The sequence below is a fragment of the Petaurus breviceps genome, unplaced genomic scaffold (assembly GCF_028583685.1).
Source record: "Petaurus breviceps papuanus isolate PSGF00001 unplaced genomic scaffold, PetGlider_PUasm1.0 174, whole genome shotgun sequence".
Classification (NCBI taxonomy): Eukaryota; Metazoa; Chordata; class Mammalia; order Diprotodontia; family Petauridae; genus Petaurus; species Petaurus breviceps.
The window spans coordinates 7575633-7599947 of NW_027185761.1; positions in this window are offsets into that span (position 1 = coordinate 7575633).

Sequence of the window (24315 nt, forward strand, 5' to 3'; positions counted from 1 at the left end):
CCCTTCATGAATTTATCCTCTGTCTGTAGAACAGTCCTAGAACCCCTGAACACATTAGCAAAGCCCTCTCCCAGGATTTCTGTAAACATACAACAAGAAAATCCTTCTTCAGGGCTTCTGAACCAACAGAAAGGCTCCCAGACCCCTGCAACAACAGCACTGTCCTTCACCAGTGGACAGTATTCATTCTGTCTGCAGGACAGTCTCCAGACCCCTGCAACAACAGTACTGTCCCTCACCAGTGGACAGTATTCACTCTCTGTCTGCAGGACAGTCTCAGGGCTTCTTAGCGAACAGCCAGGTTCCAGGACTTCTTCAACAAAAGGACTGTCTTTCACCAGTGGACAAATCTGGCAAAACAACATCAAAACAGACAGACAAAGTACCAGCAAAACAGCCATGTCTCCTCAGTCCTTGGCAGCTCAGGGGGCAGGTCTCAAAAGTCCAGGGCAATTCAAAGCGGCCACCAGCAATTCTCTTAGTCTCTCTCTCTCCACGAGGTGCTGCTTCCAAAAAAGATCTTCCGCCTCTCTCTAGTGTCTCTCCAAATCTACGTCACCAGCTCCTCCCAGTTCAGGACTTTCTTTTCACATCAAAAAGTCCATCCCACAGGTGGGATTAACAAGCTCTGGGTTTTAACACAATCAGTTTGAAAACCAAGCCAATACAGGGGAATCTTTAATTGCCATTACTATCACAGAAGACAAAACATCTATCTTAAAAATAGCAAAATTTGAAGTGCAAATATAACCATTTTATCTAGCCAACAACATAAAATGGTTATATTTGCACTTAAAATTTTGCTGTTTTTAAGATAGATGTTATCCCCAAAAGTTTCCAAAATATTTCACTAATATTTCAGATAAATCACCAGTGAAGTGACAAGAGGTAAATTTCATTTACTCATACTCCTACATATCCTGATACAAAACTAATAAATATTTTATTTATATTTTTTATTTAGTTTTATTAAAAATAATTTTCAATCCTTTTCTGATCTCTGACTCTTGATGGATGAGTTGTTCTTTTCACATTGTAATCTCCAAAAGGACTTGTTTGGGATGCCAGTTCCCAGTATTTCTTACCCCTGGCTCTGATTCTTACTCTTTAGCATTTACCACAAGCCTCAGCTATCTTCTCATTTTGAAACTTCCCTTTGTGTCTGAAGCCTTCAAAAATCAAAATATCCTTCTACCCCTGCAACCTCCTCCCATTCACTATTTCTTCCCAGAAACCCAATTTTGAAAAAGGATTCAGGCCAGCCATCCTTCATTTCTCTCCTGGATCTTCATCTGACTCTCCTTTCATTACCATGCTTACAGGAATGTACTTTCCCCTTGCTTTTCAGTTTCCTTTTATGTTTTGTCTTCTAGTAGGATGTAAGTTCTGAGGGAAGAGATTGTCTTCATTTTTCTTGAATTTTCATCCTAAGTGATTAGCACAGTGTCTGACACATAATAAGTCCATCGAAGCTATCTGCTCTGCTTATGTGTGATCCCTTTCCATCCTATATCCTCCAGCAGATTGCTTCCTCTTTCATTCCTGCTATTTTTCTGTCTCTCTGTTTCTCTGAATCTGTCTCTGTCTCTCTTTATCTCTCTCTATTCCACAAATATGTCTATGTCATAATCCTTCTGAAAAAAACTCACTTGATCCTTCCTTCCCAATTAACCACCCTCTTCCATTTCTTCTGCCTTTCATAGTGAAATTTCTCATAAAGGTGGTCTACAATAGGTACCTTCATTTTGTCCCCTCTTACTATCTTCTTAACTTCTTTCAGTCTGGTTTCAGACCTTATCATCTCTTTAACTGCTGTCTCCCAATGTTAGTAATGATCTAGTTGCCAAATCTAATGTCCTTTTCTCAATTCTAATTTGCTTGACCTCTCTGAGGTCTTTTACACTTTGATCACTTTCTCCTTTTTCATACTGTCTTCTAAGTTTTCAGTACAATACCTTTCCCTGGTTTTCCTCCTACCATTCTGACCACTTAACCATCTCCTTTGCTAGATCCTGCACCAGATCATATCCTCTAACCACAGTTTTCTCAGGATTTTGACCTGAGATACTTGGTAATCTAAATCAGCCTCCATGGATTTAGTTACCATCTTTATGCTGATGATTCTCAAATCAGCTTTCTTGCCTCACTCTCTCTCTCTCTCCTCACTGTCAATTTCACATCTCCAACTCCCTTTCAGACATCTTGACTAGACATCCTGTACACATCTTACATCTGATGTCTTTTCCCCTAAACCCCCTTCCCTCATCTTCTAACCTCTCAGTCTCCCAGTCCCTCAGATTAAAAACCTAGGAGTTTTCCTAGATTCCTCACTATATCTCACCCCCACATCCAAACTGTTTCCATTGGCTGTCCATTTTATCTTTGCAACATTGCTTGAATATACTACTTTTCTCTTCAGATACTACCAACATTCTAGTTCAGGTCCTCATTGCTTCATATCCTGATTACTGCAATTGCCTGCTTGTGGGTCTGCCTGCCTCAAGTCTCCAATTACTCCAATCCATCCTCCATTCACTCATGAAAATGATTTTCCTAAAATATGGATTTGATCATTTCACTTTCCCCACCCCCATTCTATAAATTCCAATGGCTTCCTATTGCCTCAAGAGGCAAATACAAATTACTCTGTCATTTAAAACCTTTCATAACTCAGCTCCCTCCTATCTTTCCAGTCTTCTTGTACTTTACTCCCTGAGATGCAACTTTCAGTCCAATGACACTGGCTGCCTGACTCTTCTAGGAACAATATACTCCATTTCTCAGCTTTAGACATTCTCTGTCTATCTCCCATGCCTGGGACACTCTTCCTCCTCTGCTCCAACTACTTATGTAACATGATTCCTTTAAATCTCAACTAAAATCCCACCTTCTAGAGGAAGGCTTCATTAATCCCTGTTACTTCCTGTGTTCTGTCTCTTTTAGTTAATTTCCACTAATCCTTTATGTAATTTGTTTTGTATATATTTGTGTTGCAAGTTTGTCTCTCCCATTAGATTATAAATTCCTTTAGCATGGGGAGTAAGTTTTGTCTCTTTTTGTATTCCTAGTGCTTAGCACAGAGCCTGGCATATGAGAGGACCTTATTAAATGTTTATGGAATAAATGAATTCTTGTTTTTGACCTGTCAATTGCTACTTCATATCTCGATTATCAATATTATTTTTCTTGCCCATGCCTATCATAACTGGTTAGATTTACTAATAGGTATAGTAAGCCACTTTTGAGTTTTAATGATACAAAAAGTTTAGCATAAAGGGCACTGATTTTGAAATAGGAACTAAGATAGGAACTAGACATCTTGATCACCCTATACTTCAACTGTGAGTCTTAATTTCCTCCTCTGGAAAGTAAAGGTATCATATTATTTTTCTTAAGGGCTCTTCTGGTTCCAAATATTGTGAAATGATTCTCCCACTTATCAATATTAGGTTTGTTAGATGTAAAGCTTGGGAGTGAAAATTATGCTAACTAGGAGGCGTAACATACAAAAAACGATCAAAATAATAGCTCATTGTGCGTACTTTATTCAATTATAGTGTGTCTATCAAAGTCCCAAGGAAGGTGTACACAAAGCAAATAATTTGTAACACAGGAAGGTCTAGTTTAATTATGTGAAAGGACTATTTTGAAAAGAGGCTTAGATTTATCCTGTGTATCTACAGAGATTAGAAATCCAATGGATTAAAATGAAAGGAAGGTAGTATTGGAAGTATATGAGAAAGGAAAGGATAATTTAATGTCATTTCATAATAAATGACTTGCACTTTGTAAGGTTTATAGTTGGATAGAATTGACTATTGCAGAGAAGATTTCTGCATTGTGTGGAATGTTTGACTAGATGGTCTCTAAAATTCTTTTTATTCTTATAATCATGAGAGGATCATCTTGGTTTAGGAACTTCACATTTGGGAAGTTAGAGCCCTGGTTATCCATGGCAGGATTGCACCACTGGGGGAAAAGGGGTCATTAAGATGGGTTATTGGGATTCTTAAGGTAAACTTTGGTGTCATCACAATTTAACCACCCATGAACACCATCCCTTAATGCTCTCCTGACATTTCCAGGCCAGGTAAATTGTTTTCATATATAATTAATGGGGCATCAAATGTCCTAACTGCAACAATTGATGTCTATCATAATCATAAGAAAGGATTACCTGATGTTCAGCAAATTCGAAAGGTATATCCAACACATAATGATGCTTAATTCTTAGGTTGCTTTATAGTTTTGCATAGACAACCAGGATTTTTAGAGTTCTCTAGGTCAAAGGGTATGTATGATAATGCAGATATTATCTGTATGTATGTGTGTATATGTATGTGTGAATGTGTGTATATATAAACACATACACACATACATATATCAGTTTGTATGTATGTGTAGGAAGACTTTTTCAGAGAAATTCAATGTATTTTTTTTCCCACAGTAATGATCACCAAGCATGGATTTCCCTTTATCCTATTTCCCCTCTTTATCCTACTCTGTCTCTTCTTTTACCCTGTATTTTCTCTAAAGTGTTTTGGGGTATTTTACTTATACCTCCAACAAATTGCCCTCCTATCTATCACCTCCCCTCCCTTATCTTTTCTCCTTCCCTTCCTACTTTTCTGTATGTTGAGATAGATTTCTACCCCCAACTGAGTGTGTATATTATTCCCTCTTTGAGTCAATTTCAATGAGAGTAATGTTCATATGTTCCCTTCCCTGATTGCCCATTTTCCCCTCCACTGTAAAATCTCTTTCAGATCTCTTTTGTGTCAGATAATTTATCCCATTCTGTCTCTCCCTTTCCCTTTCTCCTAGTGCATTCTTCTTTCTTCTGCCCTAACTTTATTATTTTAAATAATTGTAACATCATATTCATTCACACCTCTGCTATGTATCTATGTATACTCCTTCTAATTGCCCTAATAATAAGAAGGTGTTTAAGAGTTATAAATATAATTTTGCCATGTAGGAATATAAACAGCTAAGCCTTGTTGAATCCCTTATGATTTCTTTTTCCTGTTTACCTTTTTATGCTACTTTTACAATTTGTATTTTAAAGTCACATTTTCTATTCAACTCTGGTCTTTACATCAAAAAATGCTTGGAAGTCCTCTATTCCTTTGGATTTTCACTTTTACTCCTGAAGGACAATATTTAATTTTACTGTACAGGTAAATCTTGGTTGTAATCTAAGCTCTTTTTTTGCTCTCTAGGATATCATATTCCAAGCCCTCTGACCCTTTAATATGGAAGCTGCTAAATCTTGTGTTGTCCTGACTGTGAATATACAATATTTGAATTGTTGCTTTTTTGGTTGCTTTCAGTATTTTCTCCTTGATCTAGGAGGTCTGGAATTTGCCTATAATATTCCTTGAAGTTTTCATTTTAGGATCTCTTTCAGGAGATTGACTAGTGGATACTTTCCATGTCTTTTAATCTGTGGCTCTAGAATATTAGGGTACTTTTCCTTGATAATTTCTTGAAAGATGATGTTTAGTTTCTTTCTTTGATCATGATTTTCAGGTAGCTAAATAATTCTTAAATTAACAATTCTAGGTCTATTTTCCAGGTCCGGGTTTTCTTGAAGAAATTTTTATATTTTCTTTTCTTTTCTTTTTATTCTTTTGACTTCGTTTAATTGTTTCTTGATTTCTAAGTACATGTTGCTGGTCCAATTCTAACTTTTAAAGAATTATTTTCTTCAGTGAGCTTTTGTACCTCCTTTTCCATTTGATCAGTTCTACTTTTTAGGGAGTTCTTCTCCAGGGAATTTTTGTTTATTTTTTTTTCCAATTTGGCCAATTTGACTTTTCAAGGCATTCTTCTCTTCATTGGATTTTTGTACATCCTTTACCATTTCATGTTATTTTCTTCTTTTTTTCTGCCTTCCTTACCAAGCTGTTGACTTATTTTTCATGATTTTTTTTTCATCGCTTTCATTTCTCTTCCTATTTTTTCCTCTACCACTTTAACTTGATTTTCAAAATGCTTTTTGACCTCTTCCATGGTCTGAGATCAATTCATATTTTTCTTTGGGACTTAGAATGAAGGAATATTGACTTTGTCTTTTTCTTTTGAGTGTATATTTGATCTTCCTTGTCACAATAGCAACTTTCTATGGTCAGAATTTTTTTCTGTTGTTTGCTAATTATCTAGCCTATTTTTTTACTTTTAATTTTATACTAAAGCGGGGCTCTGCTTCCCATATGTAGGGGTGAGGAGTAAACACCTCTCCTCAGATCATACCATTTTGGGAGAACTGAAAATTTACAGGTCCCTAGTAGTATATCTGAAAACAGCTGCACAAAATTCCTGAAGCTTGGGAGAGTGTGCCTTTCATCCTGGAAGGAGAGTCCCACTTTAACAAAGAGTTAAAAGTCAAGTAGTAGAGTGGGAAAATGAGCAACCAATGGAAAAAAAATTACTCTGACTATACAAAGTTGCTAGGGTAACAAGGAAAATCAAAACAAAAACTCAGAAGATTATGACAAAGTCAAAACTGCTATATCAAAAGCCTCCCCCCAAAAAAGTAAAGTCTATTTTAGGGCTTCTGTACCAGCCATCAAGTCCTTTTTCAGGGTTTCATTAACAGCAGTAAAATTCTCTGTCAACAGATAGAATGCTTCATTCTGATAAAGTAACACCAACACAGACAGAACAGAAAGACAGGGTATGGAAATCACAGGCATTCTCCTTCTCAGTTCTTCTTGGTCCCAGCTCTGCTTGAGCTTTTCTTTGTTCTGCTCCTTCCTGTTTCACCCTTCCTATTCCACTGTAATAAATACCCCAATTAAGTACAAAGGACCTATGAAGGAAGACCTTGTCTTCATCCAGAGAAAGAACTGATAAATAGAAGTATTTACACCATTATTATATACAGGTGTCTGTGTGTGTGTGTGTGTGTGTGTGTGTGTGTATGTATACATGAATACCTATTTGTGTCTAATGGCAGCCATCTCTGGAGCAAGGGAACAGGGAAGAAAAAAAGAGAAAAAAGTTACATGATAGCTTTAATATGTATGTAAAAGGAATAGCAAGTTGCATATTATAGACTTGCAGTTTCATGTACATTCATCTTTTTTTCTATTTTAATGTTATGAATTTTTTTAATTTCTTACTTTCAGAATAAAATAAACAAAACATAAAATAAAATATGATTGATGTGATATAATACATAATTGATTAATGTCTAATTACTATGTATTTTAAAGGAAGCTACAATTCAGAATATGACTTGAGGAAATAATACCAGAATTATAAGCTATGTATGATTTAAACTAAACTTTAAATGTAATTAAGAAGAACAGATTCTAACTTTATTTTTTTCTGTTTAAATTCTTTCTATTTTCTTTTGTTTATAATAGGTGTTGAAAAGCTCCATAATAGCTTATTTTTATTTTTTTAAATTTTTTTTTTTTGCTTTTTGAAGGGGGGAAGGTAGGGCAATTGGGGTTAAGTGACTTGCCCAAGGTCACATGGCTAGCAAGTGTTAAGTGTCTGAGGCTGGATTTGAACTCAGGACCTCCTGACTCCAGGGCTGGTGCATTCACTGTACCACCTAGCCACCCCTCCATGATAATTTTTAATATTAGGATCCTAGATTTAAAATTAGGAGGGATCTAAGAGTCATATAATCTAGTCATTTCATTTCATACATGAGGAAATTTAGACAGGAAAATTAAGTGGCTTCTCCACTGTCCCACAGGTAGTATGAAGCAGAGGAAAAAAAATGAACCATGGTATTCTGACTACAAAGCCAATTATTTGCATTCTATGAAACCCATCTTACTACTTTAGAGGTTCTATGTCTTGAAAACAAAAGTTAGTGAGCAACTAGTTAAAACAAAGCACTCATTTGCCTCCTCCTCCTTATTGTTGTTTTTGTGTCATTTCTGTCACATCCTGCTGTTTCTGACCCTATTTGGGTTTTTCTTGGCCAAGATACTTGATTGGTTTACCATTTCCTTCTCTAGCTCATTTTAAAGATGAAGAAACCGAGGCAAACAAGGTGAGGTCAATTGCCCAGACACAACTTTAGACACAACTAAGTGTCTAAAGCCAGATTTGAACTCAGGTCTTCCTAACTCAAGGCCTGATTCTGTATCAACTATACCACTTAGCTTCCCCTTATCTGCCTCCTTAACTCCTTCTAATGACTAGATTCTGCTTTATCCCTTTATAAGAGATAAAACTGTGCTATACTATCCATAGCTTTCCCTTACCCACTACCTTAGACAAAATATCTAGAATTTAGTGAGATCATCCCAACCTATATTGCACATAGAATAGTATATTATTTCACTGACTCTGTGGCTCCACCATTTTTTTATCATATGACCTTGGGCAAGTCAATATCTATTAATACCCTTATCATTCAAATAGTGATCATCATGAATCAGCTACCTACTATCCAGAGTTATCATGAAGATCAGATGAGATCATCTACAAGAAAGTGCTGTATAATCACAAATGCTCTTTTAAATGTGAGTATTAATAGTGCTGTGAAGTTTAATTGGCAGTATTTTCTCTGTACTGATTGTGTCTATTGGGATGAGAACATAGCACAAAGTGATATGTGCTTAACTAGAGGGAAAGGGAAGGTTTTTTTTTTTTTCTTTTAATGCCTTCTCCTAATGGAATGCAAAGTACGACTACAATCGATTCATATGGCTATAGACATAGCAATTTCTAAATGTGCCTGTACCTTTGAAGATACCACTGGAACAGGAGGTCAACAAATTACCTATTTACATTGTCAAGAAATGAAGCAAATAGTTTCATGCTTGATGAACTCTGAATTAATCAAATTATTCTGGAGACGGTATTGAAGACCCTACCACATTAAAATCGTGAAGGATGAAAAGGTCATGGCAGCCAAAATAATAAATGTATTAAATGCATCATTTTGAGGATATTTGCAAGACATTTACTAGTTAAGGAAATTCAAAAAGAATGAGTATGTGCAAATATAATATACCATGTCTTTCTCTCCTATGTAAAGGGACTGGCCACAATTAGGGCTTAATGCCCTAATTTTGGTTGTGAAGAGAGTTTATATAGCTACTCTAGCCTCATAAGTACCTCTATAATATAATCTTTGAAATGGGTACCACTCAAAGCATGTTTGCAGTGGAAGATTCTTGATAAATACCGACAGCATAGGCAGTGGAAAACATGTGGGATTTGAAATCCTAGGGCCTCAACTTGAATCCTGGCTATACTATTTACTGCATAGGTGATACGATACAAGTCTCTTTTTCCTTCTAGCAGCTCAATTCATAAAACTATGAAGTAAGAAAATAAACTAGATTACCTCTAAAATAATTTTCAATTATAATTATATGATCCAATCCTGGTGGTGTTCTACTGGAAAATTCTTTATTTATGGTGTGTGTGTTTGTGTGTATGTGCATGCAAGCACGCGTGTGTGTATGTGTGTGTGCATGTGTGTGTGTGTGTGTGTGTGTGTGTATTTGGAGTAACAGGAGGGATACCTGGCAAGAGAACAGATTATTTGCCTGTAGAGAACACTTTTTTCTAGGTATTTAAATACACTTGGAATGCTGTTGTTCAGTCATGTCCAACTTTTCATGACCCCATGGACTATAGCAAGCAAATATTGTCCATGTTTTTTTTCTTGGCAAACATACTGGAGTGGTTTGTCATATGTTAAGTGACATGCTTGTGGTTATACAACTAGTAAGTATCTGAGGTTCTATTTGAACTCATGTCTTCATGATTTCAGATTCAGGGCTCTATCTATTAGGCCACCTTGCTGCCTCACACTTGGGTTACCAAATTATAAAATATCTAGTTAAAGGTTGAGTGTTCAGAAGATTTGAAGTTGTATTTTGTACTCTGCTTTTTGCAAAATATTTGATGTTAAACATATTGTATAAAATTTCTGAGATTTGTTTTGGTCATCTTAAAACAGGTATAATAATATTTGTTTTATAAACCTCAAATGGATATTATGGCATCAAACATGAAAATGGGGTATTACCTGAAAGTATCATTCCTATAGAAATATAAAGTGAATGTATTACATGTGCTTCATAAATATTTATTGGGTTGGATCAGATTATTTTTTTCCTTTCCTCCCTCCGTCCTCCCCTCATCTTCCCTTTTCTTCCTTTCTGATCTCTTCCCTTTTTTCCTTTCCCTTCTGTGGAAAGAGCCCAAGCAGTTATAGGTGCTTTCATCTAGTTGTAGAAGCCAAGACGAAGGCAAAGTTAACTGGTAATACTGTGATAGAGGAGACAATAGTCTTGAAGAGCAACATTTGGCCAGGATTGATTCTTCTCTACGAGTACTTTGTTATTGTCTTTTTACTAAGAGATTAAAATTCAAATATTATAAAACAAAGCTCATACATTTAATTCATAAATTAATTTCATTTATTTTTCAACAAATTAATAAACTTTTTGCCATCGTGCTTTAGCTTAAAGTAGGCCCCAGGTCTGCTAAATTTCAGTCCAATTATTCCATTAAATCATGTTAATATATCCTCTTTCATAGTTCCAAGTGTTATATGAATATTCAGGCATGTATCAGCAAGATGACATCTAAAGCCTCTTTGGAGTCCAAAATTCTGTGATTCTCAAGAACTTTCAAATCAATGACTTTAACATAACAACTCAACTTTAATCCTCCCTTACTGTATAAAATTCAACGACTTCCTATTGTTTCCATGAGAAAATACAAAATGCTCCATCTGCCATTCAAAACTCTTCATAACTTATCTCCCTTCAACCTTTCCAGTGTTTTTACACCTTACTCCCTAAATAAGCTTTTTGATCTAGTGACAACTGGCTGTTTCCAGTACAAAGCACTCCATTTCCTGCCTATAATTTTTCTTGCTACCCCCATGCTTGGAATGCTTTCCTCCTTCCATTTCAATTACAGATCTCCCTGGCTTCCTTTTAAGTCCCAACTAAAATCCTACTTTATAAAGGAAGTCTTCCCTAAATCCAGTGCTTTCCCTCATTTAGTTACTTACTATTTATCTTGTATATAGCTTGCTTTATATATATTTGTTTGCATGCAGTCTCCTCCTATTAGAATGTAAACTCCTTGAAGGCAGGTAAAATATTTCAGCCTCTTTTTGTATCCCTAGCACTTAGCATAGTGCACATAATAGGAATGTAAATATTGATTGATGTAGTATAGGTATATAGATGGTAAGGACTATAACATTAGAGGCAAATTGGTATGTTATTCTAAAAGATATTTTCAGAAATTCAAGAAAAACAAAAAGAATAAAATAATAGGATTCACATTGATCTGTTAGCATCAGAAAATGATTTGATAAGATGTGTAGAGTTAATCAAGGAAAAGGAGACAATTCAATTTGATTGAACAAACATTTGTTAAGCAGTTACTATGTGTCAGCCACTGTGCTGAGCAATAGGGATACAAATAAGAAAAATTAAAAAAATAATAAAAAATAAAAAAGAGACTCTGCCTTCAAAAAGCTTACAATTGAACTAGGGAAGCCAACACATGAAAAGTAAATTCTGGAAGGAGTGGGGGAAGACAACTGGGGAAATCTTTGTTTTCTATGAAATTCAGACCAATCAGTTACAGATGGAATGTGGTAACTAGTTTTCTAAGGTTTCTAAAATATAAGGCAGGTACATGCATATATCACAGTGAATAGAATGCTGGCCCTGGAGTCAGGAGGACTTGAGTTCAAATCCATACTCAGAAACTTCCTAATTGTGTTTTCCTGAATAAGTCATTTAGGCTCTGTCTCAGTTTTCACATCTGTAAAATGCAACTAATAATAGCAGCTATTGTCTGTGATTGTTGTGACGATAAAATGAAATAATTTTATAAAGCACTTTGAAAACCTTGAACACCATATAAATCCTAGTTGTTGTTATTGTTAATCATTATGCTCTAATGTATTTCTAGTACCTTACTTAAATGCCTCATATCAGTTCATATCTACCAAATCAAGGAATGAAGGAAAACAAGCAAGGAGGCAGGTAGTCAGGCTAGAAGGAATATTACAGATATCATTATTTTGGTAGCAACCATCCAATCAAGAAACACTTATTTAAAGTATCTACCATGCTCCTAGGACTCTCATATACACTTGGTATACAATAGTAAAATCACATGTGTTTTATATACATATGTGTAAATTTTTATGTGTACACATATGCATATACATATATCTCTAAATTTATATATAAACAGATAAAGATATAGGTCAGGGAGAAGGAAATACTAACAAGTGATGGGAGCAAAAGGAAAAAAGACTGATGAAGTAGGGGGCAATTAAATTGAGCTTCAAAGAAATTCACGGATTCTGAGAGATAGAGGTAAGGAAGGAATCCCTTATAGGCATTGAATACATGATCTCTAACTTTTCTCTGAAATCTTTGAAAAAATATCTCTCATCTTCCATTACTTAACTGACTCACTATCATACTCATCGCAGTGGATTTTCAAACCTATTCAACCTTCTTCAATCTTTTCATAGCTTCTTTTTACCCTGACTCACCTGAGAATTTCGTCCCGTATTTCACTGGAAAAAAAAATCAGGCCATTTTCTTAAAGTTCCCTCTTCTTTCCTCTTTCTCATCTCCCCTCATTCAAATATGTTCTCCTGAAATCTTCTTTGCTCTTCTCTTACATTCTTTCTTGCCTTTTGTGTTCCCAAGGCAAACTCCTCTACATGCACAAGGGATACCATTCTATCCTGTCTTCTCTAGCAAATCAACACATCTATCATCTCCACAATCTCATTTATCTTCAATTTCTCTGTGTCAATTGATCTCATCTCTACTGCCTACAAACATTGCCTATGGCTCCCCTATCCTCAAAAAAGCCTCCTTTGATCCACTCATCCTTGCTAAATGTCACAAATCTTTCCTCCCTTTTGTGGTTACACTTCTTGAGAAGTTCTTCGGAAGGTATCTCCGTATCCTTTCCTCTCGTTTTTAACTCTTTACAATCTGACTTCTGATTTCACCTTTACACTGAAATTGCTTTCTTCAAAGATATCAGTTATGTCTTATTTGCTGTATCTAATGTTTTCTGTCAATCCTCACCCCCTCTGCAGCCATCGACACCGTGAATAACCCACCTCTCCTTGTTATTCAATTCTTTTTAGGTTTTAATTTTACTGTCCTATCCCCGTTCTCCTATCTTACCACTCCTTATCATTCTCCTTTGCTGGATATTAACAAAGGTCATGCCCAATTTTGGTTATTGCAAAGTGTTTTTTTCCCTTGGATTCTCTTCTCTTTTTCCTTTATTTTATTTAATATGCTGTTCTTGTCAGTTACAATGGATTCAATTATGATTTCCATGCTGATGATTACCAAATCTACTTATCTTGCCCTAACCTCTCTCCCTATCTCTAGACTAGGATCTTTATTTGCCAATTAGGTATCTGGACCTGGGTACCTTTTAGACATCTTAAACACAATATGGGAAAAAATGAACTCATCTTTCTCCCCAAGACTGCTGCAGGCCATCATCACCACATGCCTGTTGTCATAGAGATGATATTCTGTTGAGGGAACAACATATAACATATAATATATATATGTATATATAATATAACAACATATAAAATATAATTAACAACACAGATAAGCATATATGTGTAACAGCAAGCATCCTAGCATACCCAGGATAGCTGCTAGAAGAGATTATTTGATCTGCTTTACTAAAGGAAAGCAACTTTAAAGGGGTCAACAATATTTAAACACACAAATGTATACATGCATGTGTATGCATGTGTTTATATATGTATACATATATATGTGTGTGTATGTATATATATGTGTATATGCGTATATATATAAGTATATGTATGTATATATCATTCCCTTATTTCAGGGGAAAAATTCAGCACTCTGAACTTCAGAAAATACAAACAGAAACTACATACAGACAAAAAATATGGACAGAGAAAATAACATGATTCAACAGACCAACAGACAGGACTTCTAGCTGTCTCACCATTACATACATATATAGTTACCGGAGAGAGAAACACCAACACCTGGGTTTTCGAAGCCAGGGGGCTCAATGCCTACCCAGAGTCTCATCTGGCCAAATCACACAATTATTCACATAAGTGAGCCCCAAAACAAAACCTCATTTCAGAGTATATACACCCTTCTTAAGGGTCAAAGAACATCACAACTTTGTGACTGTCTACCTAATTACAAAGTAACAAAAGATGAGGGCCTTTCTGAAAAAGCAAGCTTCCCCCCAGTCAAGCCCCTCCTGTTGGGTTCCACTTGAGGCCCATTAAGGGGCAGGGAAAATCGTCAAATTCCCTTACCATTGCAATAACCTCATTTGAAGGGGGAAATAGCCCTAATACATAAATGAATCATAACTGATTTCTAATAAGAGATGACCTCTACATTAAGTCTTGAAGGAAGAAAAGGATTAAATGAAGAACTGGGAAAAAAAAATGGTTTCTTCATGTGCATGTGCACCAAGACCATATGAAAGACAATGTGTCAGGAGATGGCAGCCTGAGTTTGAAAAATAGTAAATAAGTCTGTATTTCTGTAGCTCAGTATGTGTGAAGAGAAATCCATAAATATAGACTTTTCAACAATATTTCATATTCAAGTCCTGAGAACAATGTGTTCCAAAATTTTTCTGTATTAAAATAAGTGTGTTGGCCACCATGACCTAATTTTCATGATAAGTATGACAAAAATCCTGTAAAGACACTTGGATAGAAAATATGTGATTTCACAGACCTTAGACCTTCTCTAATCCTAGGTCCACTTTAAAGTCTCTATGATAATGACTTAAATGTCCATAAGATTAAATCCAAAGATCTCACTGCTACCTAGAGATTCAAAATAAGTAAATAATAAAGAATAAAAAAATTCCATCTACCCTAAACTAATTTTTGTGGTAGTTAAGAACAGGAAATAAATTAGATGTCAATCAATTAGATAACTGCTATAAAAAAGGAATGAAAGTAATACAATTAATAATGGATCATAAGAAATGAAAAATATAAAGATTGCAGAGAAACATGAGAATGCACATGAATTAAGGTAGAGGAAACTATACAGAACTAAGAAAATAATATCCAGAGTGATTGCAAAAATGTAAATGTAAAGAATGAAAATTGTCAATCAACAAGTATTTATTACATACCTAACATATACCAGCCAGGCACTGTGATAGTGCAGGTTTATAAAACATAAAAGGTGAAATATAGTCTCTGTTCTCAAGAAGCTCACAGTCTAATGGAGGACACAACATGCAAATTACCATGTAAAACACAGATATACAATGGAATAAAATGGAGGAAGGCACTATAAGCAAGACTGATTGACCTTTCTAGAACCAAGAAAGTGGGATTTAACTAGGACTTGAAGGAAAACCAAATGCAGAGATGAAGAAGAAGAGAACTCCAGTTAGAGTGGTAATCATTAGAAATTCCTGCAGTCAGGAGATAGAGGGTCTTGTGTGGGGAACCAAAATGAAGTCATTGTCACTGGACTTGGAGAGAAGTAAAGTGAAATGGAAAGGTAGGAAGGGGCCATGTTATGAAGTTATTTTGGTGCCAAATAATTTTATATTTTATCCTGGAGATAATATGGAAAAAGTAGAATATATTTGATAGCCATGAGTGAGTGGTGGTAGATATAGTACAAACCTATAGTTTTGAAAAATCATTTTGAGAGCTCAGTAGAAGAAGGATTGTAGTGGGAGAGATTGGAGACAGGGAGACCAAACATGAACTTATTTCTATTGCTTAAGTCATTCAGTAATGATGGCCTGCAGGAGTGTGATAGCAGTATCATAAGAGGGAAAGGAGGATATACAAGAGATTTTACAAAGGAAGAAAAACAGGACTTGAAAACTGATTAGATATTATGGGTGAAAAAGAGTGAGAAGTTGAGGATGATAGATTGTGAACCTGGCTGTCTAGAAGGCTTATGGTATATTTATCAAAAAGAGGAAAGTTAGAAAAAAGCCAGGTTTTGGGGAGAAAGTTAATGAGTTTACTTTTTGACATATTGAGTTCAAGATTTCTAAAAGGCATTCAGGTCCAGATACCTAACAGGCACTGTCTAGATGAACTCTGCTGCAACCAACTCACAGAATTTGATTAAATCAGCCCTAGGTGACGTATGCTTGATACCTGCTGAAGGATGAATTTTTTAAAAATTGAAATGAGTGAAAATTAAGCTGTTTTTTATTGGATCTTCATGGTAGACTAATGGGATAAGTGAAGATGCCATATAATGAGGTCTTTTATATATCTTGGCAGAAAAACTCTGTCAGGACCTCTACCACAAGACCACTCCTCCTTTTAACATCTTCATTTTCCCATCTTACCATTCATTATCATTTTCCTTTGCTGAATCTTAATGAAGGGCATGCCCACTTTGGGGTATCCCAAAGTGTTACTTCTTGGGCTCTCTTCTTTTTTCCCTCTATTCTGTTTAAACTGCTGTTCTTATCAGCCGTGATGCAATCAACTATCATCTCCATGTCGATGATTAGCACTCTTCTGTTATTTTATTCTTAGGAGACAACTTGTTTTCCAGAGCTAAGGCCCAGCAAGCAAGCTGTATCCTTAGCTTGGCATAACAATAGTACTTTGTGCTCACCTTTAGATGAACTCTGCTGCAGCCAAATCACAGAATTGGCTCAAATCATCCCCAGGTGGTCTCTGAACTCAAGGACCTGTAGGAACCACTTTTGGGTCAGGAAGCTGTAGCGGCAAGCACCCCAGCGTCCCTAGGGTGGCTGCCACCACAGGTTCTTAGATCTGCTTTGTTAAAGGAAAGCAACTCAAAATGGGTTAACAAGCTTACTTTAAATCAGTCAAATATGTATCATTTACCTAGTTCAGGGGGAAAAGGTCAGCACCCCGAACTTCAAAGTATACAGACAGAATTATCAAGACAAAAACAGATCAAGTAGACAGATTTCCAAACTGTCCAACCATTACATCCATACCAAACAACATCTGGGTTTTTTCAAAGCTGGGGAGGGGAAGGGGCCCTGGACAACGGCTTCCCAGAGTTTCATCTGATCAAATCACAGAACACTTCTCAAAGTGAGCCCCCAAACAAAGCTACACATCAGGGCTTATATAGCCTTCTCATGGCTCAGAGAATGTAACAACCTTTTGGACCCACTGGCCAATCAAGAAGTATCTACTGAAAAGAAAGCCTCCCACCCCAGGCTCCAGGGGCACTTTAGCGTGGGGCAGGGAAGATCTTACAAATTTACATTCCCATTACAGAAGCCCTGTAATGAATAGACTTTTTGTCAGTAAGCAAAATTGCCTCACTGTTGCTCTTACAAGTCACTACTGTGGTCACCCTTCATTGCTTGATTCTTTGTCTAGCCACAACTATATGTATCAAATCTTAACTTCGATCCCTTTGTTCTTATTAGTCTTTGAGGAGACCGCAACATACATGTCTAGTTTCCCTTCTTCAGTGGAATAAAGAAAGCTTTTTGCTTAAAGCCTCTATGAGTTCTTTTGTTTTATTTTATATTTCAGGGTTGACAGTTGGTATAAAACTTTTGTTATAATGCTTGTGGCTCTTTGGTCAGAGTTGACAGTTGGTTTAATAGCCTCTATGGTTTTTTGTCATTTATTTTTAGAGTTTGACACCTCTTTGTAAAGTTATACAAACCATATCTGTCAATAAAGTGCTCAGCACACAGTAGATGCTTTATAAGGAACTGTTTTAAGAAAAAAAAAAATACTCCCTAATCCTATACTGTTTCCTTAAAACTGTACCAAATTAAAAAAAAAATGCTTTGAAAAAAAGTATTGGTGATGAGGCTTCCATTTTTTTTTTTGAATGTGTAAGACCCTTTTGGGGGAATGATTGAAAATAAAACCTTTTAGGTAAACATATCTGTTTCAGAAAAGCATAATTTAACCAGAAGTTTTAAAATTCATGATATTTCCTAGCAAATACATCCTGCTATGATTTAGGTGTGTATAAAGTTGCAAGCATATAATAAATTCATATTCTGATGATTTGATTTAGAGATAAACTTAGTAACTGAGCTAAATTCTGAATATTTATTTAAAATATTTGAATTAGTTGATGGAGATTTTTTTTGAGAACCATAATTTTATCATTGAAGGATGATGATTCATAATGGCTATATTAGTTCAAGGAGATTAATGACTGATGTTTTAATTTCTGTTACAATATTTGAAAATTAGTATTTGTCTCCTCTGTATAAATATATACACATGTATAGGTGTATATATGTATATTTATCTACAGATAAATATGCTCTTATTCAGTCATTTCAGTCATATCTGACACTTTTGAAAAGCTTTGGGGTTTTCTCGGCAATGATACTGGAATGGTTTGCCATTTCCTTCTCCAGTTCATTTTATAGATAAGGAAGCTGAGACAAACATGGTTAATACTAGGATAATATGGCAGACCGTGTCAATTACCTCGTAAATAGAATTTAGAATAAATTGTTGCGAAATTTCATATTGAACTCAAAAAAGTATTTGTTAAACTCTGAATTTGTTCAAGAAACTATGCTAAGTACTTTGAATATGAAACAATAACTACAATTCCATTCTTTAGAGATAGGAGTTACAAACAAGTTCATAGATAATTAAATTTTGTAATTCAAGGATAGAAAAAGCACTAAGAAGGAAGAATGCAGGAAGTATTCAGAGAAAAGCTTCAAAAAGGAAGTGATAGGGGTGGCTAGGTGGAGCAGTGAGTAAAGCGCAGGCCCTGGAGTCAGGAGGACCTGAGTTTGGTTCCTGACTCAGACACTTAACATCCACACAAAGAAACTAGCGTGTAACCTTGGGCAAGTTACTTAACCCCAATTGCCCTCCAAAAGGCAAACAAAAAAAGAAAGAAAAAGGAAGTGACAACTCAGGAGAAACTTGATGGAAAATGAAGATTCAGCAAGGTGGCATTAAGATGGGAGTGAAGTCCAGATAACAGGGTCAAGTTGTGATAATTCAGGGAAGTCAAAAGATAGAACTATGATTGGGAGGAAACACTTTGACTCCACCTTGCCATTAAGAGACTAATATGAATTAAGGCTCAAAACAAAGTTTAGAACCTACTTCTGAAAGACTTTCAATATTTCAAATAAGTAACTCGTATTATATTTTTGAGTTAACAGGAAGCCACTGAAAAATTTTTCAATGGAGAGAGACACATAGTCAGATGTGCTTCAGGAAGGTTATACTTAGTCAGACATGTTTTTCTGGAAGGTTATTTCCTTTACTGAGTAGAAGGTTGATTGGACATTGCAGAAACAGGAAGAAAGAGCATCAACTTATTAACTTTTTTAGATTTTCTTTATGTTAACAATCCCCTCCAATATTAGGTGACATTTTTCTAGGTGCTTTTCCTGGTAATAAGCAAAAACAAACAAACAAATATTTTTTCAAGTCATATACAATTCTTCATAACCCTATTTGGGCATTCCTTGAGAAAGATACTGGACTAGTTTGCCATTCCTTTCTCTAGTTTATTTTATATATCAGGAAACTGAGTCAAACAGGGTTAAGGGATTTGGCCACATTTGAACTCAGGAAGTAGAGTCTTCCTGACTCCAGGCTGTAAAGGCAAGCACAGAAGTAGTTCACACCTGGCTTCAGCTATTGAATTAACAACTTGTTTCAATTCAAGTTTCTTTTGAGCCTTGTATCATCTGTTAATTAACAGAAAACATTGTAGCAGCAAGCACCCCAGCATCCCCAGGGTGGCTGCCAACACAGGTTCTTAGATCTGCTTTTTTAAAGGAAAGCAATTCATAAAGAGTTAACAAGCTTGCTTTAATCAATCAAACATATCATTTACCTAGTTCAGGGGAAAAAGTCAGAACCCCGAACTTCAGAGTATAAAAAGGTTACAAGCAGAAATTACAAGAAGACAGAGAAACAAACACTTTAAGCAGACAGGCCTCCAACTGTCCAACCATTACATCCATACCTAGTCAGTTACCAAAGAGGAAAGCATCAACATCTGGGTTTTCAAAGTCAGGGGACTCAATGCTGCTGAGTCTCGTCTGGTCAAATCCCACAACACTTCTCAAAGTGAGCCCCAAAACAAAGTCTTACCTTCAGTGTTTATATAGACTTCTCCTGGGTAAGAGAATGTAACAGCCCTCTTGAGCCCACTGCCCAACCACAAAATATCTCCTGAAAAATAAGCCTCCCACCACAGGCTCCAGGTGCACTTAAGGCTATCAAATGGCCCAGGGGCAGGGAAGATCTTAAATTTCTATTCCATTCCTATAACACGTATGAGTCCCACAACTTCTGAACCCTAGAAACCATGAACTCCTGCACCAGGAAGGGGAGGAGCTAATGACCATATATAAGGAGAGGCCCAGGCTAGAGACAGCAAAACTGAGAAGAGGACTCTTGTGGTGGCAGAGTCAAGATGGAGAAAACTTGTGATACCCTGGCTCTCTGTCTGCTCTGTCTTTTTTTGTGATACTTTGTATAGAAGCCCTGGGACCTTCCTGGAAACTCTGAAAGAGGATTTTCTGCTTGTATGTTTATAGAAGTCCTGGGGGAGTGTTTTGGAGGTCCTGGGACTTTACTGATGATTTGTGCTGACCTCTTGGACCTTGTTTGTGGGTCTGTATTGATTTCTATGTTGATGATTTGTGTTGAGTTCTCAGACCTTGTTGGTGGGTCTGAGTTGATTTCACAGGCAGATAGTGAATTGATGATGGTGCCAGTGATGTGAATGAATATTATTGTGGCTCTGTAAAGCTTCGTCTTCCCAGAAACAGGAACTGTGAAGGACTTGAGGTGGATTGGACACTGTAAATTTCAATATGGAACAGGAACTAGATGAAGAACTGGACAAGGAACTGGGAGTTGCCTACCTTTGAACCCAGGTGACAGTTGGAGCTGGGACCATGGAAGAGGAACCATGAAAGCCAAGAGCCAGCCTCAAGTCTAGGTGAAAGAAGACTTTTCTTGCATATTGTGTACTGACTGAGAAGATTATTATTTACTGTGACCTAGGGGTGCAGAACTTTGACTTTTGTACTTTGTGATTGAATTAAGGATTTTGTGATTAACTAAATGAGTGTACTTTGTTGAAAACTATGTGACCACTTTGGTGAAAACTATGTGGCCATTTGAGTGATAAGTTGTTGAGTTGTGACATGGTGAATGTTGTATTTTCATTTTCTGTGATAAGTTATAACATTGTGAATGCTGTATTTTGGTTCACTATGAATGCTTTGCTCTGATTTATTATTGAATAAACAGACAGCTCACTATACCATGTAATGAGAATCTTGAAAGCCTTCTGGAAAGGTACTTGTGCTTGGCTTTACACAGGCCCAACCCTTTATCTAGAGTACTGTAATCTGACTGTACCAAGCAAACAAACAAACAAAAAAACCCAGATACTAATATAAAGAAACTATACATAAACAAAAAAATATTTTTGCCACCTTCCCTATCTTGACCTTTTATTTAGCCATGACATCCTTTATCTTATCAAGGCACTATCCAGTGTTACACCTAATTGAGTCAGAGTCAATAAACATTGTTTGTACCTACTATGTGACATTCACCCTGTGCTGCTATGTACTGTTACTGCTATGTGCTTAAAATTATAGATACAAAGAAAGTGTAGGGCAATCTTTGCTCTCAAGGACCTCATAAACTAATAGGGGGAAATAAATAAAAAGAAGCTGAAAAGAAGGGGTAGACATTTGGGGGATATTCTGGGGTCCTTTATCAAGGGTTAAAAAATGATCCCAGGAGATAAGAATTATAAGCATGAAATTCTTTTGGCAGGATGATTAGTTTCTAGAGATCCTAAAAGCCAGGAGATCAGCCAGGTGGGAAATTATAAGGAAACGTTTCTGGATAATATCCACAAGATTTTCTCTACCATGCCTCCCTGTCATTTACCTTTGCCCCTTTCTTTCTATCTCACTTTTATATGTTGTCTTCCCCAAAAGAATACAAGCTCTTTGATGGGAGGGACTGTTTTTGAGCTTGTATTTATATTCCCATTGGTTAGTACAGTGTCTGCCACATAAAAAGTATTACTAAATGCTTATTTATTGATACATAAATTCATTTTTACTTTTGAATTTTCAGTGTCTGGGGCTGAACCAGTCATTTATCCCCAGACAATTGTGTGTTTTAGAGTAAGAAATTTCCAAGAATCTCTCTAAATTTTCATGTAAACATATTGATTGAAAACAAAAGAAAAAGTTGGGAGATGAATTTATTGTCTTCAACTCACTTTGTCTATATAAATAATGACTAATAAGCCTTTTAGCTTCTGCACTTGTACAGATGCAATTATAAAGAAAAATCATGTTTTCTAGTAGCTAATATCTAGTTGAAGTATAAAATGGTACATGACAACACACATTAAGACATTTTAAGTAGACAGGATAGTGACTGCATGAGAGATATTTTGGCAAGATAACTAACAAGATGGTAGCTAGAGGGGGTAGTCTTTTATTCAGGGTGGGAAAGAAAAAGAGAGAGACAGACAGAGAAAGAGAGACAAAGACAGAGAGACACAGAGACAGACAGAGAGAGAGAGACAGCCAGAGAGTGAGAGAGAGAGAGACAGCCAGAGAGAGTGATAGAGACAGAGGCAGAGAAAAAGAGACAGAGAGAGTGGAGAGGGGAGGAAAGATGGAATACAACCTACTGAACATGTAGAACTAAATTCTGGATAGCAGTTAAATAATAGTCTTTAAAAAGAGGTGGAGAACTAGATCTTCTTTTAGATGAAATTATTTATTTTATAAGGAATAATGCCTTTGAACCACAGATGTCACCAGTTAAGAAATCATTCAGTAAGGGTCACAGGAAGAAAATATAAGTAATGGTCTTTTCTGACTCCTGGGGAGTTTTGAGGCAATTTGCCAAACTGATGCTTACAATGGAACAGACTTCTGTCTTTCTAAGGCTTATAGTAAGAGCACAATGAAAAAAAAAAACTTAATACTTGTGATATATGATGACAATCAGACATCTGGTGATTTTCATAGGGAAAGAGAATAATGCCAGAAGGGATCTGGATAGTATTGTTAAAGATTTTGAACTTTTGGACAAGAATCTGTGAATACCTTAGCTGAACAGGTGGTATTTTCAACACTATTGCCAATTGAAGAAAAGGAATTGTAATAAAAAGGGCAGTCATGTGAAGCAAATAGTAAGTTAAAATATATTGAAAAGCGGAATATGAATTAATGGAAAGTTGTATAAAATATGGGAATGATGACCAGAAATGTAATGAACTTATTAAAAATGATAGACATAAATTTGACTTGCACATATAATGTCTAAAGGATTTTAAAGTTAAATGTCATGTAGAAAAAAGCATGCTCTTTATATGTAACAGATTAAATGTCATACAAAGTAGCTATAATGTAAGAATGTAGCATAGCATCTGAGGACACAGTCCTATGCACACAAACTCAAAGGCTGAGGCGCCCATATCGATTGTTATTACTATTCTCAGGATTCCAGGGGTAAACATGAGACCCTGATTTTCTGAGTCCTTCCTCTGTATGTTTTCCATTAAAAGATATCCAACAACCTCAATTACTTTCTAGAAAAGGTATTTAATAAATTTCATAGCAAATAGGTACAAAATGTTTCAGTCACATTAAACTATTTGCGATCTCATTTAGGGTTTTCTTGGCAAAGATACTGGAGTGATTTGCCATTTCCTTCTCTAGCTCTCTTGAGAGATGAAGAAACTGAGGCAATCAGGATTAAGTGCCTTCCTTATCCAGGGTCACACAGTAAGGATCTGAGTTCCTATTTGAATTCAGGAAGATGAGACTTTTGACTCCAGGTCCAGCATTCTATCCATTACACCAGCAGCTAAACTTAAAATCTGGCCATAGACACTTATTACCTAAATGACCCTGGGCATGTCACTTGTTTGCCTCAGTTTGTCATCTGTAAAATGAACTGAAGAAGTAAATGCCAAGTCACTCTGATATCTTTTCCAAGAGAACCCCAAAAGAAGTCACAGAGTAGTCACAACTAAACAAAAACTCTTAAGCACATGCAAGGAAACACATATACATTCCCAAATTCCTAAATGTCTATTATTCTCTGTATAAGTTTTCTCAGGAGTTTTAGACTTTCCTTTCTATTACCTCTCTTAAACAGAGTAGAAATGATAACTTAAGACTACCTGCTCTTCATTACTTTTTTACCCTGCTTATATGTAATACCCATAACACAACAATTCTCTTTCCTCCCTACATGAAATTTTATTTACTATATTTATATTTTTAAATATGTCCATCCTCCCTCAAGTATATTTA